The sequence below is a fragment of the Pongo abelii genome, chromosome 15 (genome assembly GCF_028885655.2).
Source record: "Pongo abelii isolate AG06213 chromosome 15, NHGRI_mPonAbe1-v2.0_pri, whole genome shotgun sequence".
In the NCBI taxonomy this organism is placed as follows: Eukaryota; Metazoa; Chordata; class Mammalia; order Primates; family Hominidae; genus Pongo; species Pongo abelii.
The window spans coordinates 69,935,251-69,955,207 of NC_072000.2; the positions used below are offsets into that span (position 1 = coordinate 69,935,251).

General features: G+C 43.8%; 1 long non-coding RNA gene across 2 annotated transcripts in view; it reads left to right on the forward strand.

Moving 5' to 3' along the window:
- Window positions 1-18,968, forward strand: part of LOC134760086 (uncharacterized) — a 44,591-nt gene extending 25,623 nt beyond the window's left edge. The window contains exons 2-3 of one of the 2 annotated variants that reach the window (XR_010136987.1): window positions 168-17,502; window positions 18,376-18,968. This is a non-coding gene — a long non-coding RNA (uncharacterized LOC134760086). Of the gene's footprint in view, window positions 1-167 lie in introns of both variants that reach the window. The other variant, XR_010136986.1, reaches the window with a different exon arrangement.
- Window positions 18,969-19,957: the final 989 nt, after the last annotated feature.

A 19,957-nucleotide genomic window follows, 5' to 3' on the forward strand; every position in this document is an offset into this window, starting at 1 on the left:
TGCTCTTTCGCCCAGGCTGGAGTGCAGTAGCTCAATCAAAGCTCACTACAGCCTTGACCTCCTGGGCTCAAGTGATCCTCCCACCTCTGCCTCCTCCTGAGTATCTGGGGTCATAGGTGCACACTGCCACATTCCCTGCTAATTTAATTTTTTTTTTTTTTTTGTAGAGACAGGGTTTGGTTTTGTTGCCCAGGGTGGTCTTGAGCTCCTGGTCCCCAAGTGATCCTCCTACCTCGGCCTCCCAAAGTGCTGAGATTACAGGTATGAGCCACCACGCCTGCCCTGTTTTATTTTTTTAATATACCTCACAGTTAAGATCTTGGTTCCTTCTATCACACATTGTTTTCTAAAAATAAGAGGTGGTTAATGCTGACAACATTGTACCACAGCAGAAAGTAATGAGGCCCGCTTTCTAGGATCAGACTTGCTTCTCACTTGCTTATTTTTACAACACCTCCTTTAAGGAAAAAGGCCACAATCACAGAATGACCCAGCTGGAAGGGACCTTAGAAATGATTTAATTCAGCCCCTTTACATCTTTCCCTCAGTTTCTAGATGAGAGAATGAGGTTCAGAGAGGTGAGGGGACTTGGGCCCTCAGGACACCCAGAAAACAAGGTCTGAGAAACACAGTTCCCGGTGACCTGCTGCTCCTCCTCTGTGGCCTGGGAAGAGTTGCATGCTCTTTACATTTCTACTTTTGGTATCTGACTCCATCATCTTGGAAAAACATATACAAAACAAAGAGATGATGTAAAAAAACGAGTAATATGTCCACTTCAGAGTCTCATAATTAGGAAACGCCCTTGTATGCCCTCTCTGACTCCACAGACCCTCCACCCTTAGTTTCTTAGGCTGTCTGGGTATCCGTTTCAGTATGTGTATGTACTGGATCTTGGCTGTTTGACTAGGTGTATCTGGTATCCACTCTCTGCTCGCACTGATTGAGACCCCAAATATAGCTGATTGCAGCAGAGAGCAACATCTGACCCTGGGGATCCCCATTCAGAGGTTGATTATCTGCCAACAACATGGCCTAGTTCCTGGCTGAACTCAGGGACACAGAAATTGTGGTTTGTCGGTTGTTAAGTGCTGGATGGAAGTAGGTGTCACATAGATCCAGGTACAGGGTGGTCACATTGGGCCTTGCGCAGGAATAGTAAGCAGAAAAGGCTGTTTTTCTGTTTTTTGGGGTTTTTTTTTTGTTCTTTTTGAAGAAGCAGGAGGGTGGAATCCATACAGAGAAATATGGGCCTAAAAGACCATGTTCCCCTGAGGCAGAAAGAAGGGCTTCAGCTCCTGGCAATTTCTGGTATCATGAGGCTCTGCTAAATTTCCTTTCTTATCCTTGACCGGCATGGATTTTTACAATCTCCTATCTCCTACCCTTTATTTGTTTTGGCTTTAGTCCCTTACAACCACAACTTCCCTAATCAGAACATTATCTTGTACAGTCTGCATGTGTTAAGTCTTGTTCCTCAAACCAGAAACAAACTCTCAAAGTGCAGAGATTAATGTCTTAGTCTTTTGAAAAATCTTTCTAGGTAGCTTGTAGATATGACAGCTGTTGAAAGGTTAGGCTGAAAGGCTTTCTGGAAATCCAGTTCTATAAACCTGTTTAAACATTTACATCAATTGGCCCTGAGAAAGCCTTTTTGAGGTTTCCAACATAAAGCAGCTCAGTATTAACTGTCATTGGAAGTTTAAGAGAAATGAATGCCAATATGTCTGATATAGCCTTAACTTTCCCAGACCTCTTCAGCTGGCAGGCTGAGAAGGGATTCCAGGCACTGTAGTAACCAGAAGTCACTGGCTCATGTAGCACCATGGCTCCTGAAAGCATCCCTCTACTACTTTTGTGAGTTTCAAGGGGTGTCTTACTTGGGTGCATGGAGAACTTTGCTTATCTGGGGCCACTAATGCTGCACCATCTCCCCTTACCTACTTTTAATCTGCCTTTCCATCTACCCTCTGTCACCTCTTTATTGCCTCCTTCAGTCCTTCTTCCATGTTGCTAGCAGGGATGTCTTACAAGTACAGATCTCACCATATATTGTCCTGCTCAAAGCCCATCTGTGGCATATACTATTAGTTGCTTGTTCTCAGCAATCCCCAGTGCTAACCTATCCAGCTCTGTTGGTAGAGCTGGTCCCCTATGAAAGATGCTGAAAGTGCCAAATATGTGCCCTCTCAGATTCCCTTACAGCTAGGACATGGGGACATGACCTGATTCTGACCAACTGGATCTGAGGGGAAGACTTCTGAGGGTTTCAGAGAAATATATCCCTTCTTCATATAAAAGACACATCAAAAGAACATCCCTTTTCCTTGTTTGGGGCTTTGTGTGCTTAAGCCGTGATGCTTGGACTTGTACTCCCATACTGTGGTCATGGGGAGACAGTGACCCAGAGCCCTATATTGATGAGTTCCTGAAGCTTTCTACCACTGGACTTTTTATTACGTAAGAAAATTCAACGTTCTTATCATGTAAGCCACTTTTACTTGGGCCTTCTGGTGTTACTTGCAGGCAAAAGCAACCCAAGATGTTTTCCACAGATCCCTATTGGAAAAAGTTCAAACTCCTTATCATGGGTACATGAGGCCTTTGCTGTGAGAGCCTCCCAGAGGGAAAGGGCAGAGATGCTATGTGCCAACTGAAATTACAGAAAAGACTGGATGAAATCAAACAGAGTTAATCTAAATAATGACTGTAAACATGGATGCAAACAATGTAGATGCCATGATAATAAAGATATGATAGACAATACGTAAGCTATAATGTAAAAAAAAGTTGAGAACCGAAACCTTCTACTTGCACACAGCCAACTGTGTATATTAGCATGACTTTCCTATTCCATTGTCTTTATTAGCATAACCTTACTGCTCCAGAGGACTCATGTTCAGGAAGATAAAAACTGCAAACAGCTTTATTGTCTATGTGATAATAAATTTTAAGTTTCACTGTGGCTATGTTATGGTACCTTGTTGTTGGGTCAAACACCAGTCTAGATGTTGCAGTGAAGGCACTTTTTAGATGGGATTAACTTTTCAATCAGTAGATTTTGAGAAAAGTAGATTACTCTCCATAGTGTGGCTGTGCCTCATCTCATTCATTGAAGGCCTAAAGAAAAAAGGACTGAGGTCCCGAAGAGAAAGAAATGCCTCCAGACTGCATGCAGACTCCAGGCTTTAACATGAACGCCTGCCAAAATTTCCAGCCTCCCAGCCTGCTGTGTAGATTATGGACTTCCAAGCCTCCACAATGGCATGAGACAGTTCCTTAAAAAGAAATCCCTCTCTGGTTCTGTTTCCCTGGAGAAGCATGACCAATACAGTTTATTACAGGAATTTCTGAGAAGACCTTTCAACTCAAACAGAAAACATCAACAGATATCCCAAGATGTCCCTTCCCTGAACATCCTCATCTTGCCGTGTCCATCAAACATTATCCTCACTTAATCTTCTTTTACCTTTCCTCCCCATTGAAAGACAGGCTTTATGCCAAATTTCACGGCAAGGTCTCAACAAATCAGACTTTACTTTCCCTTGCAAGATGCTATCAGACTCTGTAAGTTGTAGATAACTGATAGCAATGCAAGATAACTCTTGTCTACAGATATACAAATAAATTCCATCAGGTGGATATTTACTTAATTTCTCAAATGTGAGGAAAGCCAGTTTTGCCTCCATTTGAAAATTTCAATATTCCTGACGTCTCTATGTCTGTTTTTTACATTTTCCTTTGAACTAATTGTACCTTCTCCCTGGTTCCTGCATTAGTAATAAGTTAAATAAGTTCTTTAATGTGTGTGTTTTTTATCTTAATGAGTCATGATTTTACCCTTTTAAAAAATCATTCTTCAACATCAATTTAGCTTTTCATTTTGGAGGGATGACCTATTAACCAAGGACAGGAAGCTGAAGTTGGCAAGAAGAGAGGGAAACTGGGGCATTCTCTTAGGCAGTAAGCCTATTTCCTTCCCTGTTTCTCTGTTGAATAAGGACATGAAGAGATTGAGGACAAATGAGGGAAATCTAACCATCTACCTCTGGGAGTCTATGAAGATGTGGACCCCTGAGTCCACACCCAGGAGTCAGGCAGCATAGGAGTGCAGCTGCTTTGGAAAAACATGTGTTACACACTCTTAAAATTCTTTTTATGCTTGGAGTGATGACATTGAGTCCCTCTGATGCCTTTACATCTGGAGTCCCTCCTTTGGTTAATTCACTGCACCCTTGCAGCTTGTATGCTCTTTCTTAGTGCTTATCATCCCATATTACGATGTTTCTATTACTCTGTCTTGCATCATATTGTAAACTACATGAGAGCAGGGTGCATCTTGTTCATTAGTATGCTAGTGCCTGGCACACAGCAGTCATTCAATGTGTTTTGTTAATGAAGGAATAGATTAATATATCTTACTAAATAATTTGAAAAGTTATCTTTTCCTTTTATGAACAGGTCACAGGACAAATTCCCAAGTGTATTTGGGGCTAGATTTTTCCTTTATCTAGAGGCAACACAAAGTGAAGTCCTTGCATAGCAGTTCCCGGGGATCCCCTATGAAGGATCATCCTGGCGGCCACAGTTCTCAGGCTTTCTGGCTCTTCGGTCCCAAGGTAGCAAGTCTTTGTCTAGAGCACAAGGATGTGTATGATATCATGTATTAAAAGATTTTTCTCTAGGTCCGAGGACAAAGAAGATTCTGGCAGGTGCTCTTTGTCTTCTCAGAATTCTCTCAGACCCTTGGATTAGACAGAGGGCAACAATAGCCACAAAAAAATTGGAGTCTCCTGAGAAACCTATATGACTTCTGAGAGAGAAAGGCCCTGGAAGAAAGCTGAAGAAGAACTTTTGGAGAAACAGGAAAATGATGATAAACCTGGAGAATGGGAGTTTTATTCACCTTAATTTTACATGATCTGAGGACCTGGTAGAGGCCTGATGTGAGGGGAGAGTAGGAGCTTGGGTCCCCTGCTTTCTTCTCACTTTGGAAGAAATGGTCCCTACTTTTGTTTTTCCTTTTTTTGAGACAGAGTCTCACTCTGTTGCCTAGGCGGGAGTGCAGTGGCACGATCTTGGCTCACTGCAACCTTGGCCTCCCGGGTTCAAGTGATTCTCATGTCTCAGCCTCCTGAGTATCTGGGATTACAGGCATGTACCACCATGCCCAGCTAATTTTTGTATTTTTAGTAGAGACAGGGTTTCACCATGTTGGCCAGACTGGTCTCGAACTCCTGACCTCAGGTAATCCACCTGCCTCAGCCTCCCAAAGTGCTGGGACTACAGGCATGAGCCACCGTGCCCAGCCAGGCTCTACTTTTGAATGACCTGTGGATACGGGGTCCAGGAGGTGGAACAGAGAGTTCAGAACATTTGCCAACATCACTAGCATGCACAAACTGAATGAAAATGATTTGGAAAAATTTGTATTGTAAATCGTTCATTGCCATATTTAGGAGCTGGACTTATCCTTATGCCATCTCCAGTTTTCTTCTTTGGGGAAAATTTCTTTATTTTTTTTATTTTTTATTTTTATTTTTTTATTATTATTATACTTTAAGTTTTAGGGTACATGTGCACAATGTGCAGGTTAGTTACATATGTATACATGTGCCATGCTGGTGTGCTGCACCCATTAACTCGCCATTTAGCATTAGGGGAAAATTTCTTAAAGGGACAGCAGATTGAGTTGCTGGGATTGAGGCTTGTCATATGAAAAGGAAAAAGGAAATCAGGGTCCCATTTCTCTCTTTATTATTGTGCTCTCATTTGAGGCATTTAAAAATTTTGCTTATTGAAGGGGGCTTTCATCTATGCCTGCAGAAAATTACAGGGCTAAGTTACTTTATAATTCTATTGTGCTATCTTTTCCCTTCCTCTGTTTCAAAATGGTTTGCTCAGAAGAAATAGGAATATTTCTGCATTTGTCATAGCATACAGAAGAATTTCTGAAGCTCTAAGAAAACCCTGACCCGGGCCACTTCTATTTTATTTTATTTTTTTCAGTTTTATTTTCAATTGATAGATAATAATTGCATATATTTTATGAGATTCAGTATGATTTTTGATACATGTATACACTGTGGAATGATCAAATTAGGGTAATTAACGTATCCATCTCTTAAAATATTTATCACTTCTTTGTGGTGAAAACATTTGAAATACTCTCTTTTAGTTATTATTATTATTATTATTTGAAACAGCATCTCACTCTGTCACCCAGGGTGGAGTGCAGTGGTGCAATCATGGTTCACTGCAGCCTTGAACTCCGGGGCTCAAGTGACCCTCCCACCTCAGCCTCCCAAGTGGCTAGGATTATAGGTGTGTGCCACCAGACCCAGCTCTTTAAAAATTTTTTTGTAGAGAGAGGGTCTCACTGTGTTGCCCAGGCTGTTCTCAAACTCGTGGGCTCAAGCAATCCTCCCACCTTGGCCTCCCAAAATACTGGGATTACAGGCATTAGCCATCATGCCTGGCTGTTCTTTAGCTATTTTGAGATATAAATTATTATTAACTTTAGTTATCATGTTGTATAAGAGATCACCAGAACTTATTCTTCCTAATGGAAACTTAATACCCTTTGACCGATGATCTCCCCTTGCCTCATCTACCCCTGCCCCAGCCTCTATTAACCATTGTTTTCTTTACTTCTATGGGTTTGACTCTTTTAGATTCCACATTTAAGTGAGATCATGTGGTATTTGTTTCTCTGTGCCTGGCTTATTTTGTTTAGCATAATGTCCTCCTCTAAGTTCATTCATGTTGTTGCAAATGACAGAATGTCCTGCTTTTTAAAAATGGAAGAATATTTCATCATGTATAAATACCACTTAAAAAAATCTATTTATCCATTGATGGACACTTTGGTTGTTTCTATTTCTTGGCTATTGTGGATAACGCTGCAGTGAATGTGAATGCAAACATCTCTTTGACGTGCTAATTTTAATTTCTTGGAATATATACTCAAAAGTGGGATTGCTAGATCCTACGGTAATTTTATTTGTAGTTTTTTGAGGAACCTCCAGTCCATTTTCCATAATAGCTGTGCTAATTTACAATCCCACCAACAGTGCACAAGAGTTCCTTTTTCTCCACATCCTCGCCCATACTTGTTATGTTTTATCTTTTTGATAGTAGCCAATCCAACAGGTGTGAGATGAAATCTTACTGTGGTTTTACTTTGCATTTCTCTGATAATTAGAAGTGTTGGGCATTTTTTCACATATCTGTTTGGCCAACTTTTAGAACTAGTAGAAATGGTGCATGGAAGACCACTGGGAACTGCCAAATTATTTAAATCGGATAACTTGACAGTGTAAAATCTCCAAGAAGTGTCCCTTCCTTGGTTTTGGTGTCTGCTTCTTCCTACACCTCTACATTTTGAGAAAGAGTCAGAATATGGAAACGAGAAGACCTGTATCAATGAGGAAAACACTGAGCTGCTAGTAAAAGGAAATCTAACAAAAATGGTCTAAATAAATAGGAATCATTTTTCTCTCAAACAAGATGTCTCAAGATAGGCCATTGCCAGTCTTTGTTCAGAGGTTAAATGATACCAGGGCTGAGGCCCTAGGGACCTTGGCATTTCTCTCAGGGTTGCCACATGACTGCTGCTGGAGCTCCAGCTATCATGTCTTAATTCAAGGAAAAAAGAAGGCAGAGGAACAAAAGAGTAGTACTTTTGTATTGGGAAAAACAAAAACCTGCCTGGAGGCCCCAGCAGGCATCATTGGCAAGATGGTGTCATCTGGCCATTCCTAAAAACAGGGGAGACTGGGAAAACAAGAATTTTGCCTTCCCCACTTTGTAGGAGAGCTTGTCAAAAATGGGGCTGGGAATGTGTACTGTCTCCACCCACCTTCAGTCTCCACCCACCTTCAGTCTCCACCAGGGTCCACAGCCTTGGGTCTGAGACATCCTCTGCTGACCATCGGCTGTGGGGCATTGTTCTCCTTGCCAGTTCACTTTAGTCAGCACAAACAGCTCGGTTTTTAGACCCTGCGCATTTTCTCCAATAGGCTTAACCTTTTGCAAAATGAGAGAAGTGCCCAGTTATGTAGGGGACAGGAGTGTGCAAAGAAGGCTGAGCGAGAAAAAGCTTTGGAGGAGGATGCCGTCAGAGTGCCATCAGACTTGGGACTACATCAGCCTAAAATACATTATTGTCACTCCCAAATTGCTGGAAGCCAGTCCTGGCATAAACCAAGCTCAGAAGCTTATAGGTTTAGGGGCACAGAGGGAAAGGCCATTTCCCAAGTATTCGTCAGAGGAGAAATTGGGCTTCTCTTAGCGTCATCTGGACTTGGAGCCCTCAGAGCAAATTGCTTACTCTTTCAGCACTTTGTTGTAGAGCCCATTAGAGTGTAATGGAAAAAGAACTCCACAAGAGCACACCAGGAGTGTGAGAAGGGCCAGATAGTGATTAATCTGTGTGTGAAGTGGCTGCCTTTCCATCAGAAAGACTTCGCTGGAGTATGGAGAGTGAGCTGGACAAGCCAGTCATTTTCTTAAACTGGGAGGCACTCTGGGGCTCTCTCTGCACCCATCCATCTGTAACTCTGTAACCCAACAATTTCCTCAGTACCAGTGGCTCCTGCACCCTGATGGTTAAAATTGTCCATCACCATAGCAACCTCAAGAATGGCTTCAAATGGGATCTGTGATCCTTGAGGATGCAGGTGTGCTTTTCTTTCTTTCTTTTTTCCTCTGTGAGTCAGGGCAAAGCAGTGGTGGAAGGATGATAAAAGAGAGGGCTTGAATCAGCAGTTGAAGTTGTCCACTCCAACAAGAAATGGCACATGCCTCGAGGCAGAGGATGAACAGATGGCGTGTAACTTGGACTATCAGCCTCTTGAGGCAGCTGCCCTCACGCAGGTCCTCAGATCCTCATACAAGGAAAAGGGGATTTGCATTATGGCTCCAGGAAGTAAGAGAAATGGGATTGCTCTCCTAGGTAGAATTTTGATACATAAACAAGAAAATAAGGAGAATGTTTTTCTGTTATTGCTCTCTCTTGTGCTTACTCGTTTTTCAGAAGCAGTCTGGTTTATGTGTAAAGATTTGACAATTCAATAAATTCAGCAAACTTTTATGGAGTGTCTTCTCTTTATTTTTATTTTATTGTTTATATCCCACTTTTTCCAACAGGAATTTCAGGCAGCTTACAACCAAGGTCATAAAAGACAAGATCAATAAAATAGAAGATCAGGACCAAGGAGAGAAAAAGAAAATATTCTAAACACAAGAGTTAACATAGTGGCAACTGAAGATTAAAACTTAACCTTGAGAATCTTGCACACAGGGAAAAAATATATATATTCTCATCAGTTTCCCTTGGAGAAAACATTTTTTTCTCTTACTAAATGCGAAAAGACTGTTCTTTTGAAGGATTAGGCTTTAGTTGACATTGAATGACATATCCTTCCTCCTCCTCCTCCCCTTCTTCATTGTCCTCATCACTGACATTTATTGAGTGCTATTTATTGAGATTTATTTGTTGATATTAATTGAATGTGCTAGACACTGTTCTAAGCACTGTAGATATACTCATTTCATTGAATCCTTGAATTACTCCTCCGAGGTGGGTGTCGTTATTATCCTCATTGTGTAGATGGAAAAATTAAAACATAGTGGAGTCTTCCAGTATTCTATGTGGCAGACTTGGTTCCTGGGCTTCGCTTCTTCCAAGAAGGCATGTTCTTTTGCTGAGCCTAACAGTGTGGTTGTCCTTAAGGACCAGGACCGACTTGTCTCAGGAATCGTCTAGGCCATTCCCATGCCCCAGGAGAGCCCATGGGCTTTTTTAGGCAGAGGAACAGGGGGCTTTGCCTCAGTCAAGATGACCTTGACTTCAGCTTGATCGACATATAGACCATCAACCTCTTCAGCTGTTTCCTTATCTCTTGGACCGGTTTTTTGGTCTTCACAAAGCTGGACCTTGTAAATACCTAATATTCTACCATCCTAAAGGGGTTCAGAAAGGAGATCCATGAGCATCGGTCCTCCACATATGCCCTGTGAAACTGTTGAGGCTGAGAAATGCCCTGGCCATTTTCAGGATCTAATGGGCAGAACATGCATGACCTGGACATTCTGTTCCTCAGTTGCCTGAAAAACAGTGATCCATACTCTGAGCTGACATTTTCTGATTTAATTTCAAATAGTGCCAACCCTGGGCCAGCATGAAGATTTGCATTTTTGAAGCCAAATGGTGAGACTCTGGTCTGAGAACTGTCTAACCAAGATATCTACCTGATTCCAAAGCATTCGGAGGCCCTGGGGTAAGCAATTCCCAGAATCCATTGATGCTTAGCAATGCTTCAACTCCACCTTTGGGTTTCATATCCCCAGTATCAAAGCTTCTCCTCAAAAGGGTCGCTTTGGCCCTCATTCTGGCAGAGCCCCCTTGATGGTACGTGGGTCAGATCAGGTGTTATTCTTGAGTCATTCAAGATGGACGCATAATCTGGGCTGCTATTGCTTAGTGAGTAGGAGGGTTGAAGTCTGGGTCCCTCTTAGCAGAGGAGATTTAAAAAATCTTGGATCTATCATAAAATCAATTTTCTTTTTCCCTTTCTGGCTTTATATTTGATTTCAGGTTTCCTTTAGTTTTTTCCCCCCATTTAAACTCATTTTGCACATTTCTTTCTGCTTTTTACTTGAGGCCTTTACCTCTGATTATAGTCCTCCACCAGAATGTTTGCTTAAGCTAAGATGCCAGCTCAGTTATGGCTTATTCAAAATACCAACCATGGTGCCCAGGGCTGTTTAGTGTCCCCCAGTGGACACAGTATACTCTAGAACACAAATATTAGGGCACCAGTAAAAAGCTGGAGTGGTCTGAGCAACAACTTCTACTCTCTTTCTCTCTCTCACTTTTACACGATTAGAGTCTTCTCCATAGGTCTATGGTTGTGTCTTTCAAAGAATTCAGCAGCCTGTCTCTCTAACTCTACTGAATGGCTCCTTCTTCTAACTTAATAGCCATCTTTATCTTTCATCTCCTGCCTTTCCTAGGTGAAATATTCCCTTTTCCAATGGTGGAAGCGAAGCATAGCTGATGATCTTTCCCTCTAGAGTCTCCCTGCTCCCACTCTCCAGCCCTGTCATGGTTCACATGGGCATGTTTGAAATTTATAACATTCCTCTTCATAATAATTATTACTGTTCCTCAAGTGCTTATTTATGTAGCAGGTATGGAACTAAGATACTCATATAAATTAACTTACTTAATCCTCCACTTTATAGAGTAGAGGGTGATCATTGCCATTTTACATATGAAAAACCAAGGTTCGGAAAGGCCGCATTACCACCCAGCGTCTCATAACTAACAAGTGGCAGAATTGGGATTTGATCCCAGGAAGCTGGACTGACTCCAAAGCCTGGATTCACACCACTACACTAAGCCACTTTCACCTCACACCATTCATTATGCAACTGTGACGCCAAGTTTCAACAAAAGGCGCACAGAAGCCATTTTCCACACACCACTACACATTGCTTACACACACTAAAAAGGAAATTTTAAAAATCAACACTTAACTCAATTTAATGATAAGTATTAGGTTGTATTTGTGTATGTTGCCTTTTAACTGTTTATGAATGGATAGCTGCTCCAGAACATAAATCTCTTAAGACTCAACATGAAAAAAATCCTTGTTAAATATTTTGTTAAAAGCCATTTTGTTTTGCTGCCAAATCAATAGAAAATAATTAAATTCCTTTCTATTTTATGATGTAATTTACATAAGCAGTCATGCTCTTCCTATCTGTAAATGTCAAGTGTCCTAGTTTGGGCCCCCTATGGTAACCTGTGTCAGTGTAATTATGATTTCAGTGTTGTGAGCCAAGGCTAGGTGGTGACTTGGCAGTTCAGTCTACACATAGGAGTCTGTGACTAATTCTTGGAAACTGACTGTGTGGACCTGGACTGGGAAAAGGTCCTGTCAGCCCCAAGAATCCTGAGAAAATTAAAAGCCACAAAGATTCCCAGGCCAGCAGCTTGCACTGACTGCTCAAACTACTGCCTGCCCTGCAGCAGCTGCTCTGAGAACATCACTGTCCACAGTGCTGCATACAACGCAACTCTGGAAAAAGACCAAGGGCCACACTCATTCTACTCCTGACTCTCAAATGTGACCTTGGGCTATCTTCTATCTGTGTCTTGGTTTTTCCATTTTTATAAGCAATTCTCCTGTATCAGGAAATGGCCATTTTGGAAAAGGCCTTGCATTCCTTGGAGGAGGGAAGTCTTCAAGTAAACTACTGCATCCATGTCTATGTTCCTCTTTGGTTAGACACAATTGCTAATGTATATCAATGGGGTGTGTGGGGCAGGTGGAGTAGTGGGTGGGGGGAGTGGAGCAAGGGGAGTCTTCTCCATGAGGCACGAGGACAGAGAGCATAAAACTTCTGTTTCCTCCTCCTGCAGTACTTTTAGTACAGCCAAATGGTCTGTCTTTGGGCTTTGCGAGGGGGCCTTAGGTCAGCCACACAGAACTGCGGGTGGCTTTTATGGCCTTCATCGACTATGTTAAAGTTAGCCATATTAATCAACACCTCATTGGTGTGTAGTAGGAGCTAGGCATTTTTAAATGTTCTGAAAATTTCACCCACCAGCTGATGATGGCTTGGCTGCTGTGGTCACACAGGCCACCATAAACACAGAATCTAGTGGCAGGACACTCGTAGGAGTTTAACTACTGTTGGCTGCTGGGGGACCCATGGAGCGTCCTAGAAGTTCTTAAATCACAAGGAAGAAAGAAAATGTTATGGCTTGGAAAGAAGACAAGGCAACCACTCTAAACCTGCTGCTTCCTATTAGCAAGGAAATGATTGGGGAGCCACAGGGAAGCTCCAGTGCCAATGACCATAAACCGTGAGGGTTCAGCAGGAAAAGAAACAATTTTATGAGCTCCAGCCCCAGGAGGGATTGGGGGAACAATGAAGGAAAGGAAACGAAAGAAAACCTAAAACCAGAAGGAAAATTGGAAAAGGGAAGTTCCCTGGGTAATTCATTAAAGAGAGGAATTAATTTCAGGTCTTCTCTGATGAAATGAGGCAATTACTCTGGGCCCCATCCATTCCACATGTAATTCAGGGATGTGACTCCATTCTGATGAGTTTCTGGGCCAAGGGCCCCATAGCCATGCCCTTCAGCTGTAGAGAGGTGCCGGGACTGAAGAGGAACTCACAGGGACAGGAGAGCTTCTGATGAGCCACAAGGGGATCTGGACAGAGGACACCGGAGACCTCCAAGACTTTAGTGGGGTTGCCTGCAATCCAACCTCAGCTCAATTCTCTAACTTTGCAGATGATTACGCAGAAACCTGTGGGTCACAGAGAGGAAACATTGGCTAATCAAACACGGAATTCAGACTCCAAGAAGCAGCGAAGGAAAGCAAGCTGGAGTCCAACTGGGACAGGTGTCATTACTTAGACTGCTTCTCTTTTTTGCATGCTGTGAGAACCAGAGACTAATTCATCTTTGTAGTCAAAAGATTTTATAAAACCCTTTCTGAGGTATTTTTTGGTACCTGGACACTTCTGGCCGCTATGCTACTGAGAACCTCTTTTGATAGTTGAGGGGCTTTCTACTTTCTCTTCTCTTTCTCTTGAAGGTGCTGGGATATGCCCAGCATGTGGAGGACAGCAGGGCAAGAGTGTTCCAAAACCTGGGTGTGTTCACGTTAGAATGAAGGAAAAGATCACTTGGTTTAGTGTTTCTTCCCAAGAGAGCAATCCATGATGCTTTCTTAGCTCGAAGACAAGTTACAATGAGTTTAAGTGACTACAATGTATTAAAGTATGTGTGAGAATGTTTAAGCACATCAGTATATCCTAAGGCCACAGGGCATAAAACAAAACCAAGATGTCTAGTAAGATACAATTAAGGCAATAGGAAAAGAATGATTATTACAGAGTAGATAAAAGAATATTTGAATAATCTGAACCTATGTAAACAAATAAATCACCTTGCATCCTTGGGTGATAATAAAATCAGACAAACCGTGGGATTGGAGAACTTCTATGGTTGCAGAGGACTAAAGGGGGAAAATAGTTAGCTTGGCTTTGATTTTCAATAAGTGCTATTAGTGATGTCTAAAAATCATAACTGAAGAACTCTACTACTGGCAATTGGATAAATCAAGTAAATCCAGGGCAATGGGAAAAAAGCCTGGTATGAATTTTTAAAGGACAGTTCATATACCTTGCATAATATGGGGGGGTCTGAGAAGCCAGCAGTGCAGAGCCTAAAGATGTCATGTTGGCCTGCTAGGGTGGGTGGTGCAAGATTGGAATGGCTCCCTAATGGCAACACACGGAGAAATTTCTGACCCTATCCCTCACATGTTACTAGGTTCAGAATGTATTTATTCATGGATGTGTTCATTCCATGAATAAATAAAAAGTTAGTATATATGATCTATCAGGCTTTGCACTGGACACAGGGGACATCAGGGTAAACGAGCAACAAGGTCATTACTATCAAGAGGCTGATGTTCTATGGAGGCGAGGTAGACGGAAAGTAAACAAGTAAGCCCAGAGACAGACAAGATAAAATCAGAGGGTGATCACTGCTTGGAAGAAAGAAAATTATGTGATGGGACTGAGATTGACGGGAGGTGGGGATCAGGGCAGCTGTTGGATAAGGAGGTCAGGGAAGGTCTCTCTTGGGAGGTGAGTGGCATTTGAGCAGAGCTCTAAATAGATCTAAGGATTTGGCCGTGTGGAAATCTTGGGGGAAGACTTTTTATGGGCAGCAGGAATGACACATGCAAAGGTCCTGAGAAGGCCACAAGCCTGCCATGCTTAAGAAGCAGAAAGCAAGCCAGCATGTCAGCAGGGGTGAGAGGCCTGGGGAGGGTCTGAGGAGCAGGCAGGGGCTGGATCTGGGTGGGACTTGTAAACAAAGCTAACACATGTGGATCTTACTCTAGGTGTCATGGGAAACCACTGAAAATGGGGAAGGATGTGATCTGGCTTACATTGAAAGTCTAGGCAGCAAACTTACATCTAGTGCTTATAGAGACCTTTCCAGCAGAAGAAAAGAATCTAGAACAGGATGCGATGGCCTTGGGCGTGAGTCAGGCTGCCTCTCAGGCCTCTTTCCCAGGCCTCCTCCTCTATCCACATGGCCACAAGGGTAGCCTCCCCACCCAGGCTGGCCAGAAGATGCTTCTCCAGCAACTTGCAGTCACCAAGAAGAGGTTCAGCCACACCCCAGGTAGCTCTCTGGAAGACAGGATTTGGGAAAACTCTGGAGTAGTCAGCAGCTGTGTCTTCTACCTTGTGGACAGAATAGCAGGAGAAGCTACGCAGGGAGACTAATACTAAAACCTAGCACTGTCATACTGTCTTCTTCTATGCCATGCTACACACTTTATATGTATTAACTCATTTACCCTCACAGCAACTCTATTCTCATCCCCATTCACAGATAAGGAAACTGAGGTATAAAAAGGTTGATTTGCCCCAAATCACACAGGTAAGGAGGATTTATGTCCTGTTAGGCTGAAGAGCAAAGTGGGTGTGCAGAGAAACAACATAGAGAATGAGGCTTCCTGAATTCCCCACAGCCATCCAGATATTGGTTTTCAAGCCTTCTTGGAATTCCTGCTTTTGTTCCTCCATTTTACTCACTGTCTCAGTCCATTCAGGCTGCTGTAACAGAATACCATAGACTGGGTGGCTTTTAAGCAATGGGAATTTATTTCTCACAGTCCTAGAGGCTGGGAAGTCCAAGATCAAGGCACCAGCAGATGTGGTGTCTGTGAGGGCATCCTAGTTGCCCTGAGGCATCCACCTATGAACATCCTCGTTCATAGATGGCTGTCTTCTTGCTGTGTCCTCACATGGCAGAAGGAAAAACAAACTCTCTGAGTTCCTAACTATATCACCAGTATCACTCATTCGGGCTCCACCCTCATAATCTAATCGCTCCAAAGTCCCCACCTCCAAATACCATCACCTTGGGGGTGAGGTTTCAAAATATGGATTTTGAGGGGACACAAACATTCAGTCTATAGCACCAACTTGCTCTTTCTGCCAATGCTGGCCTGAGTAGATTTCTGCTATATTCAACCAAGAGTCCTAGCTAGTGAATATCTAAACATCTATTCACTTGTTTCTTTTCTTTTTCTCTTTTGAGATGGAGTCTCTCCCTGTTTCCCAGGCTGGAGTGAAGTGGGATGATCTCGGCTCACTGCAACCTCTGCCTCCTGGGTTCAAGCGATTCTCCTGCCTCAGCATCCTGAGTAGCTGAGATTACAGGCGCCCGCCACCACACCCGGCTAATTTTTGTATTTTTAGTAGAGACAGGGTTGCTCCCTGTTGCCCAGACTGGTCTCCTGGCCTCGGGTAATCCACTTGCCTTGGCCTCCGGAAGTGCTCAGATTACAGGTGTGAGCCACCACATCAGGCCTAGTCATTTGTTTCTATAAGAAAATAGAGTCTCTTCAGCGAGTGTTTTAAAAAAAAGGGACGATTCCCTCTCTTCTGCAGACAGTTATAATGACAGCATTATTAATCACCTACAAATTTATCGGGCTCTTACTCTACACCAGGCACTGTTCTAAGCCCTCTCCATGTACTAAATTATTCAATCCTCATAAACACCCTATGAAGTACAGCCATGTGCTACACAGCAACGTTTCAGTCAATGACAGACTGCATATATGACAGTGGTCCTGTAAGATTATAATACCACATTTTTACTGCGCCCTTTCTGTCTTTAGCTATGTTTAGATAGACAAATACTATTGTGTTACAATTGCCCTCAGCATTCAAGACAGTAACATGCTGTGTAGGTTTCTAGCCTAGGAGCAATAAGCTACACCGTATAGCCTAGGTGTGTAGTAGACTATGCCATCTCGGTTTGTGTAAGTACACTCAGTGATGTTTGCACAACAACAAAATCACCTAATGACACATTGCTCAGATCAGAAGCCTGTTTTTAAGCAATGCATGACTGTATGTACTATTATTCTCTTCCTTTATGCCAAAGAGAGGCACAGAGATAGATATGGGTCGAATTGTGTCCCCTGGAAAAGATACGTTGATGTCCTAACCCCCCAGTACCTCAGAATGTGACCTTATCTGGATAAAGTGTTATTGCAGACATAATTAGTGGAAATGAGGTCACAGTAGAGTTGGGTTCATAACCTATTGTGATTGATGTCCTCATGAGAACAGGAGAGAGAGAGACATGGAGAATGCCATGTGGACAGAGGTCGAGGCTGGGTGAGGCAGCTACAAGTCAAGAACACCAAAGATGGCTGGCAGCCTCCAGAAGCCAGGGGAGAGCCTAGGGCAGCTTCTCTCAGAGCCCTCAGAAGGAAACAACACCGACGCCACTCTCATGTCGGGCTTCTGGCCTCCAGAACTGTGAAAGATTACTTTTCTTTTGTTTCCAGCCACCCGGTCTCTGGTACTTTGGGATGGCAGCCCTAGGCAACAATGTAGAGCTGTTAAGCCATGTGCCCACGGTCACACAGCCAGGTGGGTGACTGAGAGGATGCAGGCCCGGGGAGTCTGGCCAGGGTTGATGTTTTGAGCCCCCTCGCTGTGGCAGTGCTGGAGGAGTGAGGAGCCGTGAGGAATGTGGAGCCCTCTTCCCCTCTTCCCCTCTGCACCTTTCCTGCCTTCCTCACTCTGGGGCGAAGGCAGGGAGATAAACAGTTAACACGTGTGCAGGAAAATCTGGACTGGGCAACTCTGCTGGAGCCCATCCTCCCTCCCGGAAAGGAAGAGCCTGCCTCTGTCGCAGACAGATGGTCACCCAGCGTCTGCCTAAATGCCTGCTGGGAAACAGTGCTGTGCGCGGGTGTGCAGAGGGGCTGAGCGCTGGACATGGAATCCTGATTTTGCCTCCCATAGGCTGGGTGACCTTGGCCGAGGAGCCTAACTTCCCCTTGCCTCAGTTTCCTTATCTATAAAATGAAGACAATGAATCCTACCTCCCAGTGTCATTATAGTAAACGTGGCAGTGAAGGTGACCCCACGTGGCCTGAAGCAGGCCCTTAAGGACAAGAGAGAATCAGCAGAGACCCTCCACTCTGTCAGTGCCCTCAATGAGGGCCACAGGCCAGGGCCACTGGGCTTTTTCTCCATTCTTTCCCTCCTTGGTTTTGTCTAAGCCAGGCCAACTGTGTGGCATTTCAGGCTGTTAGTATGCACAGCCCTTCCTAAGCTTCCGAGTGGGATGATCTACATGAAAAATTAATTGTGTATTTTTTTTCCTTTTTTTTTAAGTGGAGAAATTATTTAGGGCTTTGGGGAAGAGGGGGCAGCTATTTGCTATGCAGCAGCTCGTCCCCTTAGCCCTCACCCCTGCATGTTCAGCAAATGACTCTTCTATTCTCTTCCTGGCAGGTGGTCTCACAGCTACATGTGTTCCGTGCTTGCAGCAGGGTGCTCCGGGGAATGCGACATGGTGATGACTGCTGTTTCTAATTACTGCCCTATCAGGAGGCAGAGGAAGGAGCCAGCTTGGTGGGCCACTGAGGAAATGCTGACGTTCCTGATTGTTGGGTAGCTGGGGTTGGTAGGGCCTGGCTGATGCCTGCCTGGTCACTTGGGAGTGAGGACTTGCCTTTCCCCAAACAAACTCAACATCTGAATGATTGACAGGGACACAGCGATCAATAAGTCCTTATTTCCTGAGCACCTAGTGTGCTCCTGGTTTTGTGCTAAGCACAGGGGCTGGGGACACAGATGCAAGCAGTAGCAACACACAGCACCATCCTTCGGGAAACTTACATTATAGCTGGGGGCAAGGGCAAAAGAAACAGAGGGAAAAAAATAGCTCTATTCATTCACCCAATGGCATTTATTGAGAATGACCCGATAGTATTTGTAACTATGTATTTACAAATACTATTGTAAACGACCAGAATGTAAACTCCCACAGGGGAGTTTATAGTGCAATGGAAGAGAGGGACATTAATTAAATACTATCAAAAATATGTTGTTACAAGCCATGGCCAATTCTATAAAAGTACAGGGGCTATTCGAGTATAAATGGGGACCTGATTTCTTCTGGGGTTAGAGAAGGATTTCTGGGTGAAGTGCTATAATCTCTAATTGTGGAAATGGAAAAAAAGGTTGGCTCCAGGAAGTGTTTGGAGAGAATTGACAAGCTGTGTGGACAGATATAGGAGTGAAGGAGATAGATATTAAATATGACTTTCTAGGTGCTGACCAGAATAACAAAATCAAAGGCGCTGCTGTCAGACAGGGCAGTTGGGGTGGGGAGCCAGTTTTGCACGGGAAGCAGCATGGAACATGCTGAGCTCCGTGGACCCACTGATACACCAGAAGCTCTGTGCAGGGGTGGGGAGGGCTGGGCCGGGGCGAGGGCCTATTTGCTGCTGTGACTCTACAGGAAACAAGACTCTAGGGAAGTGGAGACTGGAGTAAGTTCTCAAGCGTGAGAGCTGCTCATAGTGAAGGCATTAGATGGGAGACAAGGAACTCGCACTAAAGGAGCCTGCTGTGCTCTGGGTCTGTGTTGGATGCACCACCACCATGTGGGCTCGGCAGCAGCAGGACTCGGGAACCTGCTCCAGGCTTTCCAGAAAGTGTGTGTGTAGGGGTTGGGGGATGTAAGGTGCATGTGTGTGATGTGTATGTACGTGTGTGGTGGTGGGGGTGTGTGGTCTGTGTGGTATGCATGTAGGCATGGTGTAAGCTGTGGGACTGTGGTGTGTGTGTGGTGGGTGATGTGTGCATGTTATGCATAGGCTGTGTGTGTGGTGTATGTGTGTGAGGTGTGTGGTCTGTGGGATTATAGTGTGCATGGAGTGGGGAGGTGTGTGTGATCTGTGTGAGGTGTGTGTGGTGTGTGTGTGTGAGGTGTGTGATCTGTGGGATTATAGTGTGCGTGTGTGTGTGAGGTGTGTGGTCTGTGTGAGGTGTGTATGGTCTGTGTGTGAGGTGTGTGTGGTCTGTGGGT